We start from the raw sequence: 27,468 nt of genomic DNA on the forward strand, positions 1-27,468 counted from the left end.
ACTATAATTAATTACCAGGGACATTCCAAAGTATTGCAAGACTAATTTTTTGGCTTTAATAAACACAAATTTCTGCCTTCCTGGTTTTGAAATATGCTTACAACACTGTTATTATTTTAAAAGCCACAAGTATCGGTAATTATTTTCAGGCATGAATAAAAATAGCTTAACCTTGAAATTTATTTTAATTAGGGATTTTTCAAAGCCACGGCTGCAAACTTGGGTGGATTATTTATAATAAAACCAAGCATCAACAACATAGTTGTACAGAACATAGAATTAGGCAACATTATTTAACTTGGGCTTACAACAGTGACTTAAATAACAACAGACACAGATGCAATCAGGTCATAATGTTATTAGAGCAATCCTACATTCAGGACATTTTAGATAGCCTATTAAAGCAAGAAGATGCCAAATAAAATGGAGGAGATTTATGAACTGCCAAGAAATTACAAGAAATTTCTTAGTCATTTCATTCTTATTTTTCTGAGCCACTCAGGTGTCCCCATCACTTCCCCTCCTTAATGCCCATCAGCCAGGTAGCCCATCCCCCTACCTACCTTACCCAGGAACCTTTTTTTTTTTTTTTTTTTTTTTTTTTTTAAGTAAAGAACATTTTTTAAAAGCCGAATCTTCTTCCCTACCACCACAAGGGGTAAATATAACTCTTAAATCAGAACTTAAAGCACTTGAAATCCTCAAAAAAATGAAAAGACTAACTTTATGGTTTTTCAAATAAAATCTCTGTGGAGGCCATCTGGTGATTTATCAATTCTTCACTTATCCTTCTCTGCCCAACCTGAAATCCTCCCAGCCATGATCCAACAGTCATTTTTGCCTTTTTTCAAGCCCTCATTCCCCTGCAAGACATTTTTATATGAAGACTAGCCAAACACTAAGTGCCTCTGCGGTGTTCATAAGGGAATAGATCTTAGAAGGAATCATTTGAGACAAAGAGACTGCCTGCAGGTTGTTTCTTCACCTTCAGTGATACCAACCTTTATCAAGTGTATTACTATCCCCTGTGCTCTGACACGTGTTCATTCTAAACCAGTGATCCTTGATCTTTGAGGTCTGAGTCCCACTAGGAATTGGATAAAAGCTATGAACACTGTCCCCCAAAAGATAAACGTAAACACATATGTCAAGAATCTCTACACAGATCCCAAAATATGTTAGCTAAAACATGATTTCACAAGCTATACGGGTTTCTTTCAAACTTGATGAAAATTTTCATGTTCTATATTTTTTTGCTAACGTGGAGAAACATTCTCAAAACTCTTTTGAAGTCTGTGAAACTATGCTGCGAACTAATAACAAATAATAACTTCCCCTCTACTTTGTGGTTATAGGAATCATTCTCACACACATGTCAGAGGCATTTTATTTCCCCCAAATAAATCTAAGTTTGCTCATATGCAAATAAAATAAAACAAAATATCAAAACAACAAAGTGATTGAATGATTACTTGGGTTAAGCAAAAAGTTTTAGATAGCATAATCTATGGAAGACAACGGTGATAAACTGGACTACCTCTAAATTTAACTTTTTTTTTTTTTTTTTACTTTAAAAGACAACTCAATAAGAAGACAACCAAATGAGACAGGGGCAAATGATATGAACAGAAACTTCACCAAAGACAAAATAAAGTAACAAGCACATGTTGTTCAACACCGTTAGCCATGAAAGAAACTCAAATCAAAAATAGAATGAGATACCACTACACATCTACAAGAATAACTAAAATTAACAAAATTGTCACCTGCTGGCAAGGTTATAGATTAAGCAAAACTATGCTGGCAGAAGGGCAAAAAGGTACAGTCACTTGGAAAACAGTTTGGCAGTTTCTTATAAAATTAAACATATACTTACCATAGAACCTAGAAATCCCACTCCAGAATAAAATATATTGATACAAAGACCTGTATGTGAATGTTTATAGCAGCTTTATATATTCATAATCACCAAATATGAGAGACGACCTGAAGTCCATTGACTGGTGGTACATCCATTCAATTGAATAGTACTCAGCAATAAGGAATGAACCACTGTTACATGCAACAGTGTGTATAAACCTTAGAATCAATGTGTTAAATAAAACAAGACAAAAAAAGTGCTGTATATTTTATGAATACATTTACATGATATTCTGGAAAATACAGAAATGGAAATCAGATCATTGGTTGCCAGGGGCTGGAGGTAGGGAAAGGGGATTGACAACAACTGGATACAAGGGAAATTTTTGAGCCAATGGAATCAATCATTCTATATATTAAAGTGGTTACATGACCATATATTTTTCAAAAATCATGGAACTGTATACCTAAAAAAGAGGTGAATTTTATAGTATATAAATTATACATCATAAACCTGACTTTAAAAAATAGCTAAGAACATACCAGGAGTAAATATTAATTTAATTTATATTTCAACATGGCATACAAAGTATCAATATCCAGGGTATGTACAGTAATCCTAAAAATCAATACAAAAAGGTCAAATTTAAATTGGGCACAGATAAAGACAGGCAATCCACAGAAGATCAGTTATCAACAAGTCAATAGACATCTACTGCTCAATCTTACTAGTAATCTGGCAAATGTAAATTATAACAAAGTGATAACCATTATTTTCTCATCAGAAAAACAAACTCTTCAAACACTGAAAATACCAAATGGTGATGCCTATGCAGAGCGAATACAACCCCTAAAATAAGACCCCAAGAAAATTACATCAATGGGATGATGGAATTTCAACTACATTCATACTTAGCCAAATCAAAAGACATAAAAATAACCTTTAAAATAGTTGGGTGGTACAAATAAACTAAATTAAGTACATTAAATTAAAATAAAATGTTGGGTGGTTGTCTTTCCTGTTCTCGTCAGTGGGTTGTAGAATGAGGTGAGATAGTCCTGAAAATGCTAGTGTTGGTTTTGTCACTGCTGGAAAAGCCTGTCAGTCCAGTGCAGACTGGGAACACCATGGAAGGTACACATGAATGATTCTAAGGATTTACCAGCCCAACAAGCAAAGAGTAATGTCCAAGTAGCCCTTCAAATGGTACCAGCTTCCTTGAGATTGTCAAAAAAGAAAGCAAAGTATGAAATGAGGGCCGCAGCAAAATTTAGAAGAATAAAGACATAACGGAACTGATAAATGTATCCTTCTACTAATTTATGGTGACATATAGGAAAAGTGTATAAATTGGAATCTTAAATATTCTCAGAATGAAGGCTTTTCAATGGTTCAATTTCTGAACTGGGTTGTTCGAAGTGATTTAAGGGACTGTCCGGGGATATTTCTGACTGAGGCCAATTTTGTGCTTAGCAATGACTTCTGAAACTAACAGAGTAAAATGTGACTCCACCAAATAGCCTAATCAAGAGTATGTCACAGATCCTGTGGGCAACACTATTTTTTTTTCTCCTGCAAAATACCTTAGTACTGGATATGAAGTAGGACGTTGATTACTTTAAGGAGTAAAGAAGAGTAGGGAAGAATCATCTTGATAAAATACATAGTATTTGAAATATTATGAAATCAAAAGGCCAAGACTTACTAGAGGAAGGGAGCAAGAAACAAATCCAAGGTAAACAGTTGAGCACACACAGAGGACAATACACCTGGCATCCAGCATAGGTGGTGAGTCATAGCAACGGGCACTCACTCGCCCTCGTCATGGGGCACTTGCTGAGCCTAGAATGCTCCGCTGTAAAGGCGAGCTAATCCTTAAAACGAACCATTTTAGAGCAGGACCGTGGCTATGAAATGCGACCATATAGATGAAGTACATCTGAGGGTGTATTGGTGAGACCTCGATCGTCAGGGTCCTCCTGGGAAGGAGAGTGCAGTGCGGAGGACCAGGGGTGGGAGCGTGGCACCCCGCCTGGGCCACGAAACACAAAATCTTTGAAAAATGATTGCTTCGAGGCCTCGGGGCTAAATAGAAGTTGGAAGCAAAGCGAACACCCCGGTGGGAGGCTCTGCTATTGTCATGGGAATGAGAAGAAGGGGCCGGGGGAGGCTGAGGAGGAGCGGGGTCTGGAAAACCTGAGGGGCCCCTGAGACGAAGGGTGGGAGCACGAGGAGAGGATGCCCCGGCCAGTCCCTAAGCCCCTCGCGCTGCGACCCCTTGATCGCTGCCAGGACCTCGGACCCTGGAACAGCCCCGACTGCCCGTCAGCTCTGCGCCCTGTTCCCCACCAAGACCCTGCGGCCAACTCACAGGCGCCGCCGCCCTGGGGCCCCGCAGCCGGCTCCGAGCTCCTGCTCCCCTCGGTGCGGCCGGAGCTGTTGCCAGCCGTTGCCACAGCAACCACGGAGCACGGCGCAGCTCAGCAAGCCGCGGCGTGATTGGAGCAGGCAGCGTCCATAGCAACTGCCTGGCTGCGCTGTCGGGCGGACTTGAACTTGTTCTCAGGAACTCTCAGGCCCCCTCTGTCTTTAGAGGCCCCGTCAGCAGGCACCGGACCTACCTCTTGAAAGATGCTCCTGCATTATCTCACTCAACATGGGTCTCCCCGTGGCACTGTGAGGGTTCGCATTTCCTCAGGAATGTTTAACCTGGAGTCAGTTTTACCTCTTCAGGTAAAATGTGCATGAACCTTCTTAAGTTATCTGTAAAAGTTTATATCCATTTAACCGGTAGGGTGGTCTCTAAGTATAGATTCTCAAAGGAGCCTGAGCCAGAACCCAAGACAGTCGGAACGAATAGTTTCTATATGCATTAACCCCTTCTTCCTTCTCAGAGATCACAGACACAAATAGTGTGCTTCTTCCCAGACTTCATTTAGACTGTGGCCTCATTCAAATCCTGCCTTGAGACATCTCTCAAAGACTCGAACTATCTCTTGACTTTCATTCGTTCATTCATTCATTCATTCATTCAATAAATAACTATTGATCATTAATTATGAGTCATACATTTGTCAAAGAAGCACCTTTCTAGCCACAGGAGTATAGCAATTGTAAAGACAAAATCCCTAATTTCTTAGAGTTTTCCTTGTGGTGTAGGAAACAACAGATGAATAAACAAGATCATCTCAGTTTCTGATAATATATAAAATGTGGTGATATGGTAGAAAGTGTCTAAGGTAACACGCCCTATAAACAGGGTGGTCAGAGAGGTTCACGCTGAGGAGATGGCATTTGAGCCAAGATGTGAGAAGACACCAGCAAGGAAGACAGCAACACAGGCAAAAGAAAAGCAGTTAAAAGAAATGAACTTTAAAAAAAAAAAAAGAAATGAACTTGAATGTTGCAGAAAATGAAAGGCCAATACAGCTGAAAAGAAGACAGTTTGCAAGAGTGTGAGAAAAGACTATCAGATTGACCTTAACCTAGCTCTTCAAAGGACTAGCAACTTCTCCCTCCTCCTTTACCTGCCCATCCCCAGTCACACCCTATCATATCACCCTTTCTTTCCTTCATAGCCCTCATGACTCTGTATTGTCTGTGAGCTCCCTGAGGATAGGACTCAACACAGGATCCCCAGCACTTCAAATAACTGGCTTGGCATGGACGCCAAATAAATATCCGTTGACTACATGAACCTCCATATCACAAAACTAGGAACTACAGTGAATCGTGAGGATAAGAGCAAAACATCTCTGCCTTTATGAAGCATAAATGCTTACAGAGTAAATGAATTACAAACCACGTGGACTAATTTAATGTAGGCAGAATTGAATGATTTAGACTATACATGGTGTGGAAAGTCATTGAACAAGTCTCTGGATAATTTCTTCATTCTATTATATTTCAGTTCTATTTCACAAATATCCAGTGTTTACCATATGCCAAGCACTGTGATATATAGTGATGACCAAGATCACCAGTCTTGCCTATAGAGCTCACTCTACCGCCATGCAGTCTATTACAGTAGCCACCAGACACATGTGACCATTGAGCACTTGGTATGTGGCTGGTCCACACTGGAACGTGAAGCAAGTATAAACTGCAGATTTCAAAGACATAGTGTAAAACAAGACTGTAAAATATCTCATTAATAATTTTTAATATTGATTTCATACCGAAATAACATTTTGGATATATTGGGTTAAACAAGATTATTATTATTAAAGTTATTTTCACTTGTTTCTTGTTTCTAATCATTAGGTTGACATGCTAGAAAGTGTTAAATTATGTATGTGGCTTGCATTATATTTCTACTAGCTAGCACTGGTCTAGTGGGAGCTTAATGCTAGTTGAATAAACAAGTGACATCTTATTTCAGATATTAAGACAGACATTTCAGGGAGCACCTAGCTGGCTCAATCAAAGGAGCACATAACTCTTGATCATGAGTTTGAGCCCCATATTGGGTGTAGAGATACTTTAAATAAATAAATAAAAATGTACATAACTTTAAAAATGAAAGAGACATTTCACCTGAAGCAGGATAGATAGCAACCTCAAATAGAAGAACTAGAACAAGAATTTCCAAAGAAAATAGGTCCAGGAATAGGTGACTGGGGAAGAGAGCCCAGCTGTGAACCCCATCTCCTAATCTCTAGTCTAAAGAAAGGTTTTTACAGGGACCACCAGTGAGTTTGCCATATCAGAGGGCACAGAGGGCTTGTGTCTGAATCCTACCTGGAAGTTCTAAAGGGCAAGAGATGGGTGAACTAGTCAGCAGAAAGCAAAGGAAGAATTGGTTTGTTGGGGACAACCTGCCCCAAGCCTCCAGGATATATCAAGGTTAAAAAAAAATGCATGGGGGTTTTCTATAGAGCAGGTATGGGCCACACAAGAAAGATGGGTAGGGTCATTTTGGATCCGTTCTGAGAGGAAAATCTGGTGCAACAAGAGACTTCATCAAAGATTGTTAGGTTCCTAGGGGCCAAGGACCAGGCAAACAAGAGATACCCCATTACAAGAACTACAGGGTACAGATGCCTGGTGATGAGGGTAAGCTTTCTGAAATATTCCTGAAAGTGCCCCACAAGTAGAAGTATCATCTTAATCATGGCAGCATCAGACAATAACAATTTTCTTATTGTCTATTTCTTTCCTCCCTCTTCATGCTCCAATCCCAACGGGGCCAGAAAACAGTTGCCCAACTTGGGGCACAGGTGCAGAGGCTGGCAATGAGCCCAAGTAGAAGACAACAGGAAAGAAGAAGGTGACCCCACTCTCATTCCCCAGCTGTAGCATTCCTACTTGCAGCAGCCCAAGCTAAAACAGGAGAGAAGCCATACTTAAAAGTTTTGACCATCACCTTGGACATAACATTTTAACAACGGTACTGAGACTGGATCTTGACACCCAGGAGGATCTGTAAAGGTCTTGGCACCTGAATTCAGCCACAGACAGGGAAACAATTTGTCCCACAGAGACATTTTAAAAAAGAAACTACAAGACAAAAGTCAAGTTGCTTTATGACTGCAGCCCACAAGTCATGCTTGTCTGACTTAAGGGTTACAGAAGAAATATGAGACAGGCTATAAATACAAGCAGGAACATGTGTTATTCTTGAAGTGTACAGAGCAGTAGAAGATATATAAAGTTAAGGATTAAAGTGCATATTATTACAGGGAGAAAAACAGATTATCTAAAGTCGCATAGCACCTCGGAGCCAGACCTAAGATTGGCATTTAATCCCCAACCCCTAGAGGCCTTTCTGGGGCTTCTGAGAGCTGCTATTCCCTCAGGGTCTATCTGCAGCTGCTGCATGGTGATGAAAGCCTGGCTTGTTCTCAGTGCTAGATAGACAGGTGGGCGGGCAACAAAGGGAAAAACAAATGCAAAAATGTTTAAAAAGCCATGCATCTAGAAATGGATATCCCGCTGAAAACTAATTTCAGGCATTAATAAGTGGATCAAATTTGGGGATCTTTGCTTACTTCCATTTATGTGCCTTCAACAGGAAAGATGAAAACCGTCTCAATTCTGCATCTGCCAGACCCCTACAGAACCTCACACTTGTATGGGATAAGAGATGAGGCCAGGGCCTGTTCTTTCCAAGGTGTGAGCAGATCACTGGGTCAATGAGCAGTGAAGACTTAGCCCTCCTTAGACTTCAGAGTGGTTAAGTTGGCCTGTTACCCTGGGGCCTCAAGCCTACGCAGCCCACCTCAGCAATCCTGGTCCAGGGGACCGCAGAGAAGGGCCATGGTCAAGAACGTAGGGAGCACATACCCAGAAAGCATGAATTCACTACAAAGAGCCATAGAAATCAATGTGTATACAATTTTTAGAATAATACATGAGCAATAATTTTTCTTACTATTATGACATGACTTCAGTTCTGAACTTACTCCCTGTGTGGAGTTTGCTATGTAACCTCTCTGTAGTTAAGTTACCACACCTGTAAAATAGGAGCAACTACTGCATACAATTGGTGAAGCATGAGACAATAACATAAACTAAGTGTTTAATAAAGGAAAACTATCATTCTATTAGTATTATCACCACCCTTCAGTCTAGTTTTCTGTCTCTTTGCCATCACCTCCAAATAGCTGACCAGTGCTAAAGACTAAGTATTTGTGTCATTATTCAAAATTTGAAATTCACTAACCCCCAATGTGATGGTATTAAGAAGTGGGGCCGTTGGGTGATTCGATCAAGAGGGTGAAGCCCTCATGAACGGGGTTAGTGCCTTTATAAAATAGACTGCAGAGAGCTCCCTAGAACCCATCCACCATGTAAGGTTACAGCAAAAAGATAGTCTACAAACCAGGAAGTGGGCTCTCAGCAGACACTGAATCTGCTGACACCTTGATCTTAGACTTCCCAGCTTCCAGAACTGTTCAACTCACTCAGTGTATTGTATTTTTGTCATAGCAACCCAAACCAGCTTAAGACATCTGACTTCTGCTTAAGCTCTTGCTCTTTACCAAGCTTTGACTGAGAACCCACTAAGCACTGAGCTTATGTTAGGTACTGAGTGTACTCAGCAAATACGATACTGTCCCTGCCCTCAAGGGGCTCAGTCTTTTGTTTCTTTAAGCTGCTTATTTCTCACACTTTCTCAAACCTAAGATCACACACTGACACTCCATATTCGAACAGTGAAAATTTTTGAAAACTTCTTCCTGATATAACACAGAATAGGACTCCTAGATCTCCTTTATGAGACAATTTTTCCAGTTTAAAAAACATCCATTGTGGCTATCTAAGTCCTCCATTTTTCAGATTAAACTACCTGAGTCTCCCAACAGTTTTTCACAGGGCATGAGTTCTAGTTGGTCCCTTTGTATCCTGACCATGCTGGGCAAATCCCTGTGTTTTCCTTCACTGGAGCTCAAGGTGAAACATTTCTCTCAAGTGCTCTGAGGAGTGTGTAGGATGGGATTATTGTAGGAAAAAATTTTAATTCCTCACATTCTGAGACAGTGAAGTAAATGAACCACTTTTTCCTGTTTCGTGTTTAAAAACAAAACAAAACAAAACAAAACAAACAAAAAAAACCTACCACATTCTAATCAGCCTCATTTTGTGAGTAGCCACTGCCAAAATTTTCTGTTGATGCTTGGGTAGCATAAATCACAAGCTTAAGGAGACTGAAGGTTTGCCAAAATTGAGACCAATCTCCCACCCTCCTGCTATTTTGCCTTCATCAAGGCTCTTGGTTGAAAATTAGAGAAACTCACTCCAACTATCTTAGGCCAATAGGAGATTTAACTGAAGAATTCACCTAAATCATAGGACCTGAGGGCAGCTGGATCCTTAGGGTATAGGAACCAAGAAATGGAAAATTAAACAGAACCAAAGCAGGGCTGGTCCCTCTGTCTGCCTACCTCTCCCTGTGCCCAAATGCCCCTACTTCTCTATAGATACCTGTGTCATTTTTTCTTTTCACCTTAGACCTGTCTCCATCCCCTACCCAAATCTTACAAAACAGTCATCCCAATGCCATAGATACCCATCCTCTCTGCGCCCAATTATCTCTAAGTCTCCAAGGGTAGTGGGTTAAATGGTGGCTTTGAAAAAGGTATGTTCAGATCCCACTACCCATACTGTATGAATGTTACCTTATTTGGAAAAAAAAAAAGGTCTTTGCAGATGTAATTAAGGGTCTTGAAATATGAGATTATCCCAAATTATCCAGGTACATCCTAAATCTATCAACCCTGTAAAAGGTAGAATGAGAGAAGTCACAGACACATAAAGAAGAGGTAGCAACGTGAGCACAGAGCAAAGATTGGAGTGGTATGGTCAAGGAAGCCAAGGGCCCCCAACAGCCACCAGTAACTGGAAGAGGCAAGAAAGGATTCTCCCCAGAGCCTCCAAAGCAAGTGTGGGCCTGCCTATGCCTTGATTTCAGACTTCTAGCCTCCAGAACTGTGAAAGAATAAATTTCTGCTGTTTGAAGCCACCTAGTTAGTGGTAATTTTTTGCCACCATCATAGGAAATGAACACAGTAAGTTTTAATCACAAATTCTTGGAAGGGAAAATCCAACTGGCTTAGGCTGACTTGAGTGCAACATACTCCTCCAGTTCAATCATCTGCCAGAGGCAAGTCACACTGAATGGTACAGAGGCCAGGGCCACTCCTATATGGAGGACAGTAGTCATTCTTAAGAAAATGAGAGTCCTCAAAGCCCTCTACTACATAGGAGTTCTCTCAGCCAGGCCCCAAATTTCATTTTCCAAACCTCTTTCCTCCATCCCCACATCCTGTTCCTTTGCCATTTTTAGAGAAGTTTTCCCTGCCTTCAATTTTTCACTTCCATACACCATCAGATTATCCCACTTCTTTTCAATTCTCTTGCCACTAATCTACCTCAAGCCAGCTTCATGTCTGGTCTAGTGTCACATTTCTCAAAGTGTGTGCTGAGGCATCTCAGGGCACTACATTGAATTCACAGGAGTGTCTCTGGATATTTTAAATTTTCACAGGAATCACAGATGTATCTGTTGGAAAACTACTAGCTTATAATAGTCCACAGTTTCAACACTAGATTATTATACTGTTTTCAATGACCAAATCATGTCAAAGTGGGGTTTCCAATAACTGCTGTGATGAAAACAAGAACCACTTGAAAATTAATGTGGCACAGGAAATGAGAATGGTGGTGTGTGATGATGATTCCAAGGCTTGAGAAAGTGTGCAGTGATCAACAAGCACTACACTGTTAGGACATATGGGCTTATTAAGTTATCTGGACCTGATTACTTAATAAATGGAATTGTCGGCTATTTCTTTTGGCCCACAGATGCTGTGAAACAATTGGTAACACACTACAAATATTTTCCACCTTTTCTTATTTTACCAAGAGCAGGAGATGGCATTGAGTCCCATTTCAAAGACGAGTCATGTAGAACGCATCATATAACTCATAAAAGAAGACTAGCGGGACTTTTCTAAATGTAATGTCTGAGATCATTGATTGTATCACTTAGAAAATATAAGTTTGTTTTGCTTCCTCTTGTAAAAATGTCTAATATGTTCAAAAAGCATATGTTGGGTATTTATTAGTTGGCTTAGAATAAAAAGCACAAGAGCCAGGAAACGTAGGTCGGGGACTCAGTTCTACTATCCATCACCTTTTGGTCCTGAGGCTAGCTACTTCACCTCTCCGAATCTCAGTTTCTGCAGCTACTATCAAATGGCACAATTCAGACATTCAAAAAATATTATTTATGAGCTATGCTGTGTTCTATCCTATAAAGCAGTGTTCTCAACCTTTTTTTATTCACTATGGTTTCCCTAAGGAAACTTTTTAGACACTTTTGTTCTTTTTTTTTTTAATTTTTATTTATGATAGTCACAGAAAGAGAGAGAGAGAGAGGCAGAGACACAGGCAGAGGGAGAAGCAGGCTCCATGCACCGGGAGCCTGACGTGGGATTCGATCCTGGGTCTCCAGGATCGCGCCCTGGGCCAAAGGCAGGCGCTAAACCGCTGTGCCACCCAGGGTTCCCTAGACACTTTTGTTCTATCCCAAATTTTCATAACATGTATACACTGTATATCAGTCTATATACTATATATACACCTGTGTTCTACACATTGAAAAGTGAGATTTGGGGGCATCTGGGTGGCTCAGTGACTGAACATCTGCCTTTGGCTTAGGTCATGATCCCGGGGTCCTGGGATTGAGTCCTGCATCAGGCTTCCCACAGAGAGTCTGCTTCTCTCTCTATGTCTCTGCCTCTCTGTGTCTCTCATGAATAAATAAAATCTTTTTTTTTAAGTGATTTTTTTGCCTCCTCAAGAACCAGTTTTTGTCCCTTGGGGATGATATCATACCTATTGAGAATGCATGCCCTAAGGAAACAGAGGAAAACATTTCTGTTTTCACAAGGTCCATGTTATACCATAAGAATTTGGATAAAAAATAAACAAGTAAAGTATCAGATGTGAAAAGTGCTATGAAATAGTAAACTAGGACACTATGAGGGAGAATAGCTAAGGAGGTGAGCTAGGGACCCCTGTGAAAAGGTGACCCCAGAGGTGAGATCTGGATGACCAGCAGGGGCAGCCAGACATCTACAAGGGAGGAGCTACTAGTGTGGCAGGCTGGTTGGGCACCAGCCTGGCAGGGGCAGGGGAAGGGCAGAGCATGGTGAGCTCGTTGACACCACCATTAGAGAGAGGATCATTCTGAAGCCTGAGTAGCAAAGAAAAACACTTTATAAATAGTAGATTGTTAAATGAATGAGAGAGATTATTATTTGCAAAATGCTGCAGAAAATGACTTAGTCCTGAACCCTGTTATAAAAAAAAAAAAAAGTTGATTTTGAAAACCAGTTGGAGAGGCTGGATTCTAGGAAAAGGCTTAAATAACCAAAGATGTTAGATAGCTAGATAGACCTAGAAGAGAAAGAAATGTTAAAAGAAATGAAACCTAACATTCTGAAGTTCTTATCCTATGCTTCTGTAAAAGTGCTCTGCAAACATGAATCCTCACAAGCCCACAGTAGGTTAGTCTTTTGATTTCACAAATGAGATGCTGAGGTTCCGAAACCACGAGTGACTTGCCCAAATTACACAGACAGTAAAGTGGCAAGACTTAGGTCGGCCTGGCCTGAGTCTAAGGTCTTATCCAAGATGATGTGACCCTGTTTCCTCATCTAGTTCTGTAGACACTCCATCTTCTGTGTCTGCCCCTTTGCTATGAGCAATTTCTATTTATTCCATTTGGGGAACTGGACTACTGCTAGGACATCACACTTGGCTTAACAATTAAAAGATGAATTATAATGTTCTTACAGGGCCTAGGAATAAAAACTGTCAGCATCATGTTTAATTACCCACTGTCTTGTTTGTAGGGAGGAAATATATCTTGCTTCATGTCCTGAGGATTAGTCAATATAGACTATGTCTGGTTTGAAAGGGAATTTAAAACAGACTTCATTGTTTTAGACTTCCTAAAAATGTAAATCCAAGACATGCCAACAGGACTGTTGATTAACTGTCAAGAGAAGACCCAGGGAGAAATGCCTGTCATGAGGAGACACCAGACACTTGTTGTGTCTGGCAGCCATGAGTCATAATTTAAAAAGTAGTAGATGTGAACCCCCAGGATCAGGGACTGATATGAAAAATCATATGGAATCAAACACATGTGGTCAAGAAGACATATAGTTTCAAAGGGTTGGGCTGAGAGCTCATCTGTGAAAAAATCTGCCAATCATTAGGTATGTATCATTTTAAGCAGAGGTTTTCATTCTTATCAATACACAGGCAAAATCCAAATTTTCTCTTGCTAGGAAAGTACTTGATAATGCACTGTATATGATTACAGAAGCACTATGCTTTCTTCCTGTTTTGAATAAGCTCTAACAAAATAGAGTTCCTGTGTTTGTAGAGCCCACAGGTATCGCAGAACTACAAAGAGTAAATATGTATATGTGTGAGATAGCACACAAAAATATATAGGAAACTAAGCAATAATTAAAAACACCAGTTATGGGATCCCTGGGTGGCGCAGCAGTTTGGCGCCTGCCTTTGGCCCAGGGCACGATCCTGGAGACCCGAGATCGAGTCCCACGTCGGGCTCCCGGTGCATGGAGCCTGCTTCTCCCTCTGCCTGTGTCTCTGTCTCTCTCTCTCTCTCTCTTTGTGTGTGACTATAATAAATAAATAAAAATTTTTTAAAAAAACCACCAGTTATTATCAACCATCCTAGAGAAAAGACTGAACTGTCTATTTTCTCTAGAAAATGATACTACAAAACCACTATTATATGAAAAGGCAGTCAAAGATTGGGCAGACAAGGGGCACCTGGGTGGCTCAGTGGTTGTGCGTCTGCCTTCGGCTCAGGGTGTGATCCAGGGTCCTGGGATGGAGACCTTCGCTGGGAGCCTGCTCCTCCCTCTGCCTATGTCTCTGCCTTTCTCTCTATGTGTCTCTCATGAAGAAACAAATAAAATCTTAAAAAAAAAAAAAAAAGATTAGGCAGACGAGTACAGAAGAAAATCACAAAAATTCAGCAGGGGGCTAATGAATAAAATCTTATTTTTTATTTTGTGATGTGTGTGGTACTTATCAGGGTTTTTTTAAATTTTAAGTTTGTTACAACTCATCCTTTTAAAAAAATTCAGTTTTGTTTCTAGTTTGTTTATACTAAAGGGCTTCCAAAATTGTATAAACTTCAAATCCCATAAAAATTAGCTCCCAATGAAGCTTTGCAATCAAGGGGAGATGGGACACAGAGACACACAAAAATTAATGTGCAATAATAATACATCACAAAATAAACATCACTGTAATAATCTATTAAAAGATTCACTAATACAAGAGTGGTTAAGAAGAGAAAGACTGGTTGGCTGGATTCTTCAAGAAAGCTTCAAATGAAGTTGAACTTGAAGTAGCCATTGAAGGACCAGTAAAATTTTGACTCACTTATTCATGTGCTTTGATGGATTCTTCATATAGTGTTCTGAGTCCTTGCTCTAAAGCAGATCATGCCAGCCACTGGCAGGGAGGGGGGTCACCAAAACCTTATTTAATATATCCAACAGCTATTCATGAGAGCTGCCTCCATGCCAGGCCCTGGGGATGCCACTGGAAACAAACAGAACCCCAGGGAGCAGAGGGAAAAGAGGGGTGAAGCTTCCAGATGTGGGGCTGCATACCACATTCCTATAAATGGCTCATCAGGGCTTAGCCATGGTGAAGAAAGCAATTTTGAAGATAAAATGTAATCTTAGGTGCTTGGGAATGAAAGATGGGAGAATGACAAAGCCAAGAACTATAAAGAGGAGAAAATGGGCAGGGGAGCTGCTACCTGGACTTAAGAGGGAAGGTGAGACAAAGGTCAGATTCTCTTTCTGGCAAAATGAGGAAGGATGTGCAAAATGTCTAGATGATCCAGAAGAGAAGAAAGAAATGTTTGGGAGTGCCTAGGTGGCTCAGTTAGTTAACTGTCCAACTTTTGATTTCAGCTCAGGTCATGACCCCAGGGTTGTGGGACCCAGCCCCGGGTCGGGCTCCACCTGAGATTCTCTCTGTGCCTGCCCACCCCTAGCCCCTGAAAAATAGAAAGAAATGTTTGAGTCCATATAAAAATTTGCTCTGAAGATCATAATATCCTGTTACAGAAATGGAGAGGCATATAAGAACTCACATATTCATTCATTTAAACATGTATTTCTCAGATACCTAGAATTCAAGACTGTATCAGCGGTGTCAGATACCAGGGATAAAGAGAGGAGATTTTTCAGTTGTTTATTCTCCAGCCAGACTAAATATAAAATATAGAGCCTCTATCATCACGCCAGGGAAGAGGCCAGAAGGAGGCAGGCACTAAGCTAGCGGTCTTTCGTAAGCTGACCAGGCTGAATGTTAAAAGTAAATAAGAAAACAAATTTAAATGCACCTCATTTGCCCTCCTCTTCCCATTAGACAACCCTGAGGCTCTGGAACGTCCTCAGGCCCCTGGCCTCATTAGAAAAGCAGATGGACATATCAGAAGGATTAACCACAGCCAGGATGACCCTAATATGATTTGGTCCTAGTTGCTGACCCTATAAAGACAGTTATGACTTTGAAATCTGAGGGCAATGACTTTTACTTCATGCTGCTTAAGCAGTGAAATGCAAGGTAAAATCTAAAATTATGTTAGGATTTAAGAAAAATAATCCCCCTTATAGGAATGGAGGTGTTGGGGGGAAGAGAAATAAAAATTAAAATCAGGTAGCATAACTCTGGGAAATGAACTAGGGGTGGTGGAAGGGGAGGAGGGCGGGGGGTGGGGGGGAATGGGTGACGTGCACTGAGGGGGACGCTTGATGGGATGAGCACTGGGTGTTTTTCTGTATGTTGGTAAATTGAACACCAATAAAAATTAATTTATTAAAAAAAATAAAATCAGGTAGCAGCAACATCACAGACCATTTATTAAATCAAGTATTGCCTATCTGCACTAATAAAGGTAGTCACAACATGGATAATACACCAAAGGTGAGTATTTTAAAGAATTCTTAGTATTAACAAGGGAAAATTAGGAGCCTAGTGGAGGAACACAGCTGACATACACATGGGTGGATGGTGAGTGTGTGTGTTTCTAAGTCACACGGATATAGTGGAATTACGTGATTTGTTCTGCCCATGTGTTCTTCCTATTTCTGACCAACTGTCTTGGTCTGTCAGTGTCTGCACCTTACTACCTAACCCCTTAAAAAATGGCCTTTCCTTCTGCCATGGGCAACACAGAATTATCTGAAGTCATGTAAGATGGAAGCATTCTACACCATGGATAAATGGGATTCCCAGAGGCTGTGAAAACATCAATGGTTTGGTCACAGTCCTTTTATTAGAGGATCCGTGGATGTTTCCCATCCCAGAGTAACAGCTCTTATTCCACTCTCAGAAAATAATTTCATCATTTAGAAGCTCTGAAAATGAAAATAGTTTCTGAATCAGTGTGACTATTTCTGCACAGTCTCTGCCTTTTCCCATAACACAGATTCGCTGAGCTGCTAAGAGCTCAATATTTATAAGTATGCCAAGACAGCATTAATCTTCCTGATTAATTAATTCAATGACTTATCCAAAATCTTGCCTGTGAGCACTCCTGGGCCCGTAGTTCCCACTCTCTCTGCTCTTGTTTCCCTCCCTCTGTTAGCCTTTCTCTTCAACTAGGGCTGGGCATAAAAAATGGTCTCTAGTCTAGACTGCTTATGCATTCCTCAGCAAGCACCTAGGAGACTTTGACCAATTCTTCGTGCACTTCTAAACTCTAATAATGAAGATCGTGGACTTGCATGAATAATTGGCAGATAGAATTTGAAAGCCAATTTCTTTTGCTTATTAAAATTTCAGACAACCATATTATACATTCAAGCACAATGAAGGAATTTAATGTTCATTTAAACACCATTCCCGGAGTGTGACAAAAGCTCTCAGAGCTATAGAAGTTTGAAGTAGTTAAGGTTTAGCCAGTAAATTTTAGAAACTGTGGCCCTGTGGGAAATCCAGAGCCAGAGGAGCAGCTAAGTTGTGCCAGGACTTCTGACCCACAGAGAGTGTAAGAGAATAGAGGTTATAGTTCTAATTCCAGAGGAAGGAAAGCAAGTAGAGGTTTTGTTGAGCATACATACACTTCTGAGAAATTGTATTTCCTCCTTACCTTCTTTTTCCCTCTCATCTTTTCTAATTTGATACAAACTATACAGCAAGTGGACCTGTCCTAGTCATATCAGACTTGAAGTCATGGGTAGCTCTTTTGTCCAGAGAAAGTCATGGTGTGGAGAGGAACATATGGCCAGTGAGGTACACACACCATACACATACATACAACACACCGTTTCCTTTACTCTAATGGGGGGAGATTTGAGAAAACATTTATTTTTGAGATAAATAAATTCCAAAAAAAACATTAACTGTAAGAGTAAGGCAACGAATATTTACGATGGCAAACAAGGTTATTCAGAGCTAGCACTAGAAGATCCTTGAATTCCACACCAATAATATAAACATTATTCTGTATGTGATGGGGAACCATTCTGAGATTTCTGAAGGCAGAGTTAATATTAGACCAACAGTTAACCAATAGTATGAGGAGGAATGACATGGAGAGTAAGGAAATGGAATCAGAGAGACTAGGTAGGGTGCTATGGTAACAGTTTATGGAAAAAATAACACAGAGTTAACCAGAGGCAGAGTGAATAAGAGACAGGGAAAAATACAAAGCGACAGGACACTAGTATCTTAGTAATTGATAAGTATGGCTAATTGGATGGAAGATGGAGAAGAAGGAGCAGATGCAATTTGTAGCCTTCATGACTATGTGTGTGGTGATGCCATTAACTGAGATACGAAATACAGATAGGAACACAAATTTGAGAAGAGGGAAGAGTTATTATATGCTGACATTTTGAAAAGTTTGCTTACACTCTTGATATGACATGATGAAAATGACAACTTAACTGTGATCTTCCTCCTGCGGAGATGCAAGCTTCTTCTTCCCTTGGAAGTGGGCAAAGACAATCTATGGTAGATATTTTGCTCAGAAGCCAGTTGACCTCATGAACCCTCAGGGGGCTGGTCTCAAATTCTCATTGCTTTTGTCAACTGATAAAGTTCAAAGAACTCAAGTTCTATGACCAGGAGCAGTAGTTCCTGCTGGACTTCCTCTGGCTTTGCTGCCCTGGTTGGTATGGAGGAGAGGCATGTGGTGAGATAATAAAGGGTAAAGACTCTGTTGTGCACAGACTTGGCTTTGAATTCTGGCCGCATCACATACTAGTGATACTACTCGTCACTTGGATAGATGACAATTACTTTACCTCTCCATATCTGTTTCCGCTTTTGTGGAAATGGGTGCAACAGTACCCACTGCAAAGGACTGTTGTGAAGATCAAACATTGTATTCTAGGTGAAGCACTTGTATGAAGCCTGGCACGTGGTAATCAGACTTAGCTGGTAGACAGACGCCTTTTGCAGGACCAGCCTGTACCAGCTCCACTCTGTGCCTTTGGGTGTGTTAACACCAAAGCAGCACACACACTAAATGCCTGCTGTTTGTATGGCCAGAGGCGTGGAGCAGTGGTACATATTGTTTAAAGGATAGAACTCAGATGCCAGGGTTTGAATCCCAACTACTTCACTGCCAAGTTTTGTGGGCTCCAGCAGTAATGTACCCTCTCAGCACTCACTTTCCTCATCTGTAAAATGAGAGGAAGAATCAGAGCTACCTCATCAAGCTACTGCTAGGTAAGTGAGATTCATCCAGTGTTGCATGTAGTTGGAGTTTATTCATCCCGATTGCTGTACAGTAGAATGTTTAGTGAATATTCTATGATTTATTTATCCATTCTACTCTTGATGGAGGTTTCAGTTGTTTCCATTTGGGGGCTTTTACAAATAGTACCACTTTGAAATTTCTAATACATAAATATACGTAAAATATGTATACATAAATATATGTAAAATATGTATACAATTTCTGGGTTAAGTAGAATCTCTTGGTCAGAGGGTATCAGCTTTAGCAGACACCAACCAATTTTCCAAAGTGGTTGCTCCAATTTAAATTCCTATTAGTAGTAGTATATGAGATTTAGTGGCTGTACATTCTCACCAACACTTGGTATTTTGTGATGTCTTCATTTTGGCCATTCTATTTTTTTTAAGATTTTATTTATTTATTCATGCATCACACACACACACACACACACACACAGAGAGAGAGAGAGAGAGAGAGAGAGAGAGAGAGAGAGAGGCAGAGACATAGGCAGAGAGAGAAGCAGACTCCCCACAAGGAGCCCGATGTAGAACTCTATCCCAGACTCCAGGATCACATGCCCTGAGCTGAAGGCAGATGCTCAACTGTTGAGCCACCCAGATGTCCCTGGCCATTCAATTCTAATGGTGTGTAGCATTATCACCCTATAGTTTCAGTTTGTATTTTTCTGGTGACTCAATAAAGCTGAGCATCTTTTCATGTATACATTAAACACTGTGTCTGCTGTATAGTAAGCATGCAATAAATGTTAGTCATTATCATTATTATTATTCTCCAGTGACCAAAGCACAACTTTTCAAGTGGACTCTGAGTCCAGACATGTTGAGTAAGAAGAAATGAAAGCCAGGTGAGACTTCTGGCCTCCACCCCAAACAGTTTCCCAACCTTGCTCAGATGTGCCCATTCCAAGAGAAACAGGATCCCTACTCAGAGGCTCCAGGTCACCCAGCGTCTCATCCATCTGACCTGATCTCCCTCTAGCTCTTTCTTGATAAATGGCTTTGACAACTTTCTCATTATTATGGTGTCTGGTACAAATCAGACTTGAATCTTTAATGCTTCCCATTAGGAAAAATGCATCACTTGATTTTTAAGATGCAGACACAATTCCCCTTGCAAAGCCAGTATCCTGAGGGGTTCGCTAATGCATCAAGCCACATACTTCTGAGTAAAATTCCATGATGTCCCTAAAACAAGAAAAGAGTTAAGCTCTTTTCTTAGTTTAGCCCTTCCTGATAAACTCCAGAAGAAAAGAGCAAAAAATGTGTAATTGGGGGTGGACTTTTATCTTATAAGATCTGGGCAAAGAGACAGAAAGAAGATGGCTTAATTCTTCCCAAATCAGGTCAGAAATTTTCAACCATGTTTGTATAAGATATTTATTATGTAATGTAATAGGCACAATTTTATTCTCTACATAGCTGGCTTAAGATTTTCTCTTGGATGAGACCCACCTTTGTTAAGAAATTTTGTGGTAGGGCAGCCCAGGTGGCTCAGCAGTTTAGTGCCGCCTTGGGTCCAGGGCCTGATCCTGGAGACCCGGGATCGAGTCCCACGTCAGGCTCCCTGCACGGAGCCTGCTTCTCCCTCTGCCTGTGTCTGTGCCTTCTCTCTCTCTCTCTCTCTCTCTCTGTCTCATGAATAAATAAATAAAATCTTTAAAGAAAAAAAAGAAATTTCGTGGTATATCCTCATGGGATAAAATGTAGGATCCCTGCCACCATTGACCTTGAGAGGCAGAAAGAGTCTGGATGAGACAAAGAAATCAAAGTTGCTGGCTGCAATCAAGGTTGCAGGGAAGAGAAAGAGGGACACTAAGCAGCCAAAGACATGGTTGACAGCTGTCCGGGGGTCTATGTGACCCCGTAAGTCTTTGGGAGAGCTGCATACTTCATTAAATGCATAGTGCAAGGTGAATCTTTCTTGGAAATCCATGAAGTGCTGGAGGGCTCCTGACTCAGCCGAGCTTGGGGCAACCAGTGTGCAGTGGTTTGGCGTTAGCATTCCTAGCATTCCAAGGATGCCCTCTGGTCCAGGCTAACTCTAGCCAGGCTGTAAAAGGGAGTATTTGAATCAAGTTTCCCTAAACTTCCTAAGACCAGGGAGGTCCCAGCTGACAACTGAATTATAATTAGAAGAGTATATACACTACTCAACCCTTGGTTTCTGAGTGTAACAACTTCCAATACGCAAACATAGACATAGACACACAAATATCAAGAGGATGTGCTAAAATTCATAAAAATGCTTCCTGACAAGTTAAATCCCCCCCCTAATCAATAATTTAAGTTCTTCACGATGGTTTACTTAAGAGCTTGCTTTCCTTTGTGCATTGAGGAAGATCCACAGCTTCTCCCCAGCTCATGTTTAAGCCGAAATCAGCTGCCTTTCCACTCGAAAATATTCATTCTGATCCTGTACTTTTTCGAGGGAGAGAAAAAGCAGAAAAGCAAGAGGCTCGCTTCTGGGACTCCACTCACCTCCATTTCCCCCTTCCCCACTGACATGCACACAATATGGAAGAACTGATTGAGGGAGGACGTGTGTACTTGCAAAGTCTGGGCCCCTGAGCTCCTCAGTTAAAATTAAATTATGTTTTCAATACATTTAACTCTAACTTTCTATTTTTGTAGTCTTAAAAACCAGTAGAAATAAATGTATTAAGAATGTGATCTTGGTCAGGAACAATACAGAGATGTCCACTTTCACCACTGCTATTCAACATAGTACTAGAAGTCTTAGCCTCAGCAATCAGACAACAAAAAGGCATTCAAATGGGCAAAGAAGAAGTCAAACTCTCCCTCTTTGCCAATGACATGATACTCTACATAGAAAACCCAAAAGACTCCATCCCAAGATTGCTAGAACTCATACAGCAATTTGGCAGTGTGGCAGGATACAAAATCAATGCCCAGAAGTCAGTGGCATTTCTATATACTAACAATGAGACTAAAGAAAGAGGAATTAAGGAGTCAATCCCATTTACAATTGCACCCAAAAGCATAAGATACCTAGGAATAAACCTAACCAAAGAGGTAAAGGATCTATAACCTAAAAACTACGGAACGCTTCTGAAAGAAATTGAGGAAGACACAAAGAGATGGAAAAATATTCCATGCTCATGGATTGGAAGAATTAATATTGTGAAAATGTCAATGTTAACCAGGTCAGTTTACATGTTTAATGCAATCCCTATCAAGTATCATGGACTTTCTTCAGAGAGTTGGAACAACTTATTTTAAGATTTGTGTGGAATCAGAAAAGACCCTGAATAGCCAGGGAATATTAAAAAAGAAAACAAGAGCTGGGGGCATCACAATGCCGGATTTCAGGTTGTACTACAAAGCTGTAGTCATCAAGACAGTGTGGTACCGGCACAAAAACAGACACATAGATCAATGGAACAGAATAGAGAACCCAGAAGTGGACCCTCAACTTTATGGTCAACTAATATTCGACAAAGGAGGGAAGACTATCCACTGGAAAAAGACAGTTTCTTCAATAAATGGTGCTGGGAAAATTGTACATCCACATGCAGAAGAATGAAACTAGACCACTCTCTTGCACCATACACAAAGACAAACCCAAAATGGATGAAAGATCTAAATGTGAGACAAGATTCCATCAAAATCCTAGAGGAGAACACAGGAAACACCCTTTTTGAACTTAGCCACAGTAACTTCTTGCAAGATAGATCCATGAAGGCAAGAGAAACAAAAGCAAAAATGAACTATTGGGACTTCATCAAGATAAGAAGCTTCTGCACAGCAAAAGAAACAGTCAACAAAACTAAAAGACAACCTACAGAATGGGAGAAGATATTTGCAAATGACATATCAGATAAAGGGCTAGTATCCAAGTTCTATAAAGAACTTATTAAACTCAACAGCAAAGAAACAAACAATCCAATCATGAAATGGGCAAAAGACATGAAGAGAAATCTCACAGAGGAAGACATGGACATGGCCAACAAGCACATGAGAAAATGCTCTGCATCACTTGCCATCAGGGAAATACAAATCAAAACCACAATGAGATACCACCTCACACCAGTGAGAATGGGGAAAATTAACAAGGCAGGAAACAACAAATGTTGGAGAGGATGTGAAGAAAGGAGAACCCTCTTGCACTGCTGGTGGGAATGTGAACTGGTGCAGCCACTCTGGAAAACTGTGTGGAGGTTCCTCAAAGAGTTAAAAATAGACCTGCCCTACGACCCAGCAATTGCACTGCTGGGGATTTACCCCAAAGATACAGATGCAGTGAAATGCCGGGACACCTGCACCCTGATGTTTATAGCAGCAATGTCCACAATAGCCAAACCGTGGAAGTACCCTCGGTGTCCATCGAAAAATGAATGGATAAAGAAGCTGTGGTCTATGTATACAATGGAATATTACTCAGCCATTAAAATGACAAATACCCACCATTTGCTTCAACGTGGATGGAACTGGAGGGTATTAGGCTGAATGAAATAAGGCAATCAGAGAAGGACAAACATTATATGGTCTCATTCATTTGGGGAATATAAAAAATAGTGAAAGGGAATAAAGGGGAAAGGAGAAAAAATGAGTGGGAAATATCAGAAAGGGAGACTGAACAGGAGAGACTCCTAACTCTGGGAAACAAGCAAGGGGTGGTGGAAAGGGAGGTGGGAGGGGGTTGGGGGTGACTGGATGACGGGCATGAGGGGGGCACTTGATGGGATGAGCACTGGGTGTTATTCTATATGTTGGCAAATTGAACACCAATAAAAAAATTAATTTATAAAAAAAAATAAAAATAAAAAAGAAGACCTGAAGAAATAGAAAAAAAAAATGTGATCTTGGGGATCCCTGGGTGGCTCAGCGGTTTAGCGCCTGCCCAGGGCATGGTCCTGGAGTCCCAGGATCAAGTCTCACATTGGGCTCCCTGCATGGAGCCTGCTTCTTCCTCTGCCTGTGTCTCTGCCTCTCTCTGTGTGTCTCTCATGAATAAATAAAATCTTTAAAAAAAAAAAAAAGAATATGATCTCATCTCCAAACATTCACTCAGTCCATGGGTCTCCTAAATTAGAGTGAAAATTCCAAGAGTCGGATCAGAATTACCTTTCAGGCTAATAGGATTAGAATAGAGCAGTATAATCTAGGTGTGTTTTAGAACAAGACATGCCTGGATTTTAATTCCAAACCTGGTCAGGAGTCTCACTAAGACCTTTGGCCACAGTCTCTGTGAATGAGGGTGTGAAAGAGGAATCAAGGACCTGGGCCTGAAAAACTGAAATGGTGCAGAAGTTACAGCTGAGTTGATATGGGCTGCAGTTGCACCAGGCTGAAGAAGCAAGAACCAGAGCTGGGTAAAGGGTACGTTAAGGAGAGCATGCTACACTGAAATAGAAGTTTGGGAGTCACTGACCACAGATAGTATTTAAAGCTGTGACCAGATGAGATTCCTAAGGGAGTAAATGTCTGTATGTGCACAGGTATTACACACCAGCATGAAGCTGGCTGGCCTGTAATCCCACCACACTCCCTCTCCCTGACCTATGCTCAGTCAGTCCATCACTGGAAGTTTCAGAGCTCCTCTGCAAGAAGCCAAAGGGGTAGAGGACAAAGTGTAGGCATTTCAGGCTTGGAGATAAGAGGTACTTAGCTTCAGCTCAGCCAATTCCAAGGGTATTACTTAAGGCAAATCACTTAATCTCAATGAACTCTCATTTCTTCATCTGTAAATTGGAGATCATCACCTCCTTCTAGCATGTCTGTGACTGTTAAATAAGTAGAGTACTGTTTACAATATATATTACTTGGTAACATACTTTATCCTTTACAAATCATTATCTGAGAATTGAGGGGAGAAAATGTTTCTATTGGTGCTTACATATAAAGTTTAGGACGGTATCTACCAATGTTTAAAATGTACCTACTCTCTGATGAAGCAATTCCAACTATCCTACAAACACCGCTGCATGAGCACAAAGATAAACATGTTAGACACTGGTAATAATGAGAAATTTGAAAAAAATATAGATTAGTGATGGGCCGAGTAAATAAATTATGGCACATTCTTACTTTTTGGAATGCCAGTTGTGATATGTAATGACAAATTTTATGTGTATTGATATGAAAAGATGCCCATGACATTTATGTAAAATAATATATAGAGCACGATCAAATTTGTTTTAAATCTCATATATTCATAGTTCCCATTTCAATACACTCAGAGCATAAAGGCTAGAACTGTTGATAGTGGTCACTGTGTATGCCTGAGGAGCTCATGTCCCTTTGAGGAATGTGACTGGTGTTGGAGAGAATGGCTTTCACTGTCTCCTTTTCACACTTTGAAATTCTTTGAAGTTTTATAACAAACAAAAGATATTTTAAAGACATACCCTAAACTAATACCTGCACCCCAAGGTCCTTAAGAGGGTTGGTACACCAGGACATGGAACATACAAAAATGTCCCTTTTGGGTTCCTGGTTATATTTCAATTCTACAAGCCACGACTTTCCTTCCCACCAGTCCATGTGGTGACATAGAAGCAGTCCACTGAGAGGGAAATACAGGCCTAACATAGGGCCACTTTGGGAAGGGAAGAGGAAATGCAAATGTATTCTGAAAACAGATGATGTCTGGAAGAGAAAGTGTGTTTGGCAGCGAGAAGGAAAATCACAGGAAAAGGAGAAAAAAGCAGTAAAAGAGAAACAGCCAAAGGAGGTGGTAATTAAGTGTGAAGCTGAAGATTTCCAAGGGATTTTTCAGCTTTGGCAAGAGGCAGGCCTCTGGACAATTCTGCTTAAGTGTGTAGACATTGTTTTACATTTCTAATTTTTTTTTACTAAAATTATTCCTTTAGAGCAGTAGCTCAGAACCATATCCTTATGCTATTTGTTAGCAATGTTCCAAGTACTTACATTTTTGAGTAATTTACTTAATTTCCTGGTTAAAGAGGACTGGAGGTTAGCCCTCTCATTCATTTTGATATGTTTCCTGGAGTGAGAGATAAAGGGTAGCGTTGCTGCCAATAGTGAGGAAGTTGTGTATAACCTATAGACTGTGTTCCTAACGCTGTCACTCCTCTTCTCTGGGCTCTAGAGCCTCCCATGGTCGCTGTTGAGTAGGCAGGACAACCTCGATGGGAAATGCCTGTGACGATCAAGAGTCATGCTACTTCCCATCTCATTTATAGTCAGACACAAGTGTCTGAAATGTCCAATAATAAAGAGATTCATGGATGGATGATTTTACACTAAATTGCTTGCTGTTACAGCTGCTGAGGATGTCAAAGAGCATACAGGAACTAGGACCATTTCCAGCAGGGACCGGCTGTGGGGGTTAGAGGTCAGCTCCCCTACCCAGTGAAGGATAGAAGCACTTATGTCTGGTGTCAATCCTTCCTGTCATACCTGTGACAGTTCACAGACAAGATGACGAAAGACAGGTTTTGCATTTGGACCTAAATAACTGTTTAATGTCACAAATGCTGAACCAAAGCCATGAGTACCTTATGATGTCTCAAATGATCAGTTCTATCTTTGGAATAAGATGTATACAATGCACCAAACTAGGAGTCAGGAAACAAGTCTTCTTCTAGACACAGTCAAAACCTTTCTAGGTCTTATAAAACAAACAGGGCTTGTGATACAACATTAGTTTAACAGGAAGCTTTTGGATTACATGAGCTCTAGACTTTGGATATGGGGGGGCTGAGATTCCAGACACTTTATACACCAAGTTATTGTATATATGTGTCTCTGTACATATATGTATATGCACAGTGTATATATACATGAGTATATACATATATATGGAACAATAAATTATTTACATAGTCCTTTCTACCTATATTATCTCATTTAACCACTTTGAAGAGAGAGTTCACATTTAAGTATGTCAGTTGCCTCTCTCAGATAAAAATCTTTTTTAAAAAAGATTATTTATTTGAGAGATAAAGAGCATGGGGGAGGGGCAGAAGGAGAGAGAGAGCGAGAGAGCAAGCATCCCAAGCAGACGCCCTGCTGAGCACAGAGCCCAACATAGGGCTTGATTTCACGAAACCTGAGATCATGATCTGAGCCAAAACCAAGAGTCAGATTTAACTAACTGTGCCACTTGGGCACCCCTAAAGATCTTTTTTTTTTTTTTAACATAATCACAAGGTCTTTATCCCATATAACAAAATTAACAAGTCCCTTATATCATCTAACTCCCAGTTTCTATAAAGTTTCCTCAATTATCTTAAAATGTCTTTCTACAATTAGTTCATCTGAATCCAAATACAAACAAAATCCATGCATTGCATGACATACACATACATACACACACACATATCCCCTAGCTTCACCCA

General features: G+C 40.5%; 1 protein-coding gene across 10 annotated transcripts in view; it reads right to left on the bottom strand.

Moving 5' to 3' along the window:
• Window positions 1-27,468, bottom strand: part of HYDIN (HYDIN axonemal central pair apparatus protein) — a 358,050-nt gene that overhangs the window by 326,410 nt on the left and 4,172 nt on the right. For 9 of the 10 annotated variants that reach the window (XR_005990460.1, XR_005990461.1, XR_005990462.1 and 6 more), the window contains exon 1: window positions 4,233-4,307. The exons of the other annotated variant lie outside the window; for it this stretch is intronic. The gene's annotated coding sequence lies outside the window, so the exon portion shown is untranslated. Of the gene's footprint in view, window positions 1-4,232; window positions 4,308-27,468 lie in introns of those variants that run through there. 10 annotated transcript variants of the gene reach the window in all.

This window comes from Vulpes lagopus, chromosome 10 (genome assembly GCF_018345385.1).
Source record: "Vulpes lagopus strain Blue_001 chromosome 10, ASM1834538v1, whole genome shotgun sequence".
Lineage (NCBI taxonomy): Eukaryota > Metazoa > Chordata > Mammalia > Carnivora > Canidae > Vulpes > Vulpes lagopus.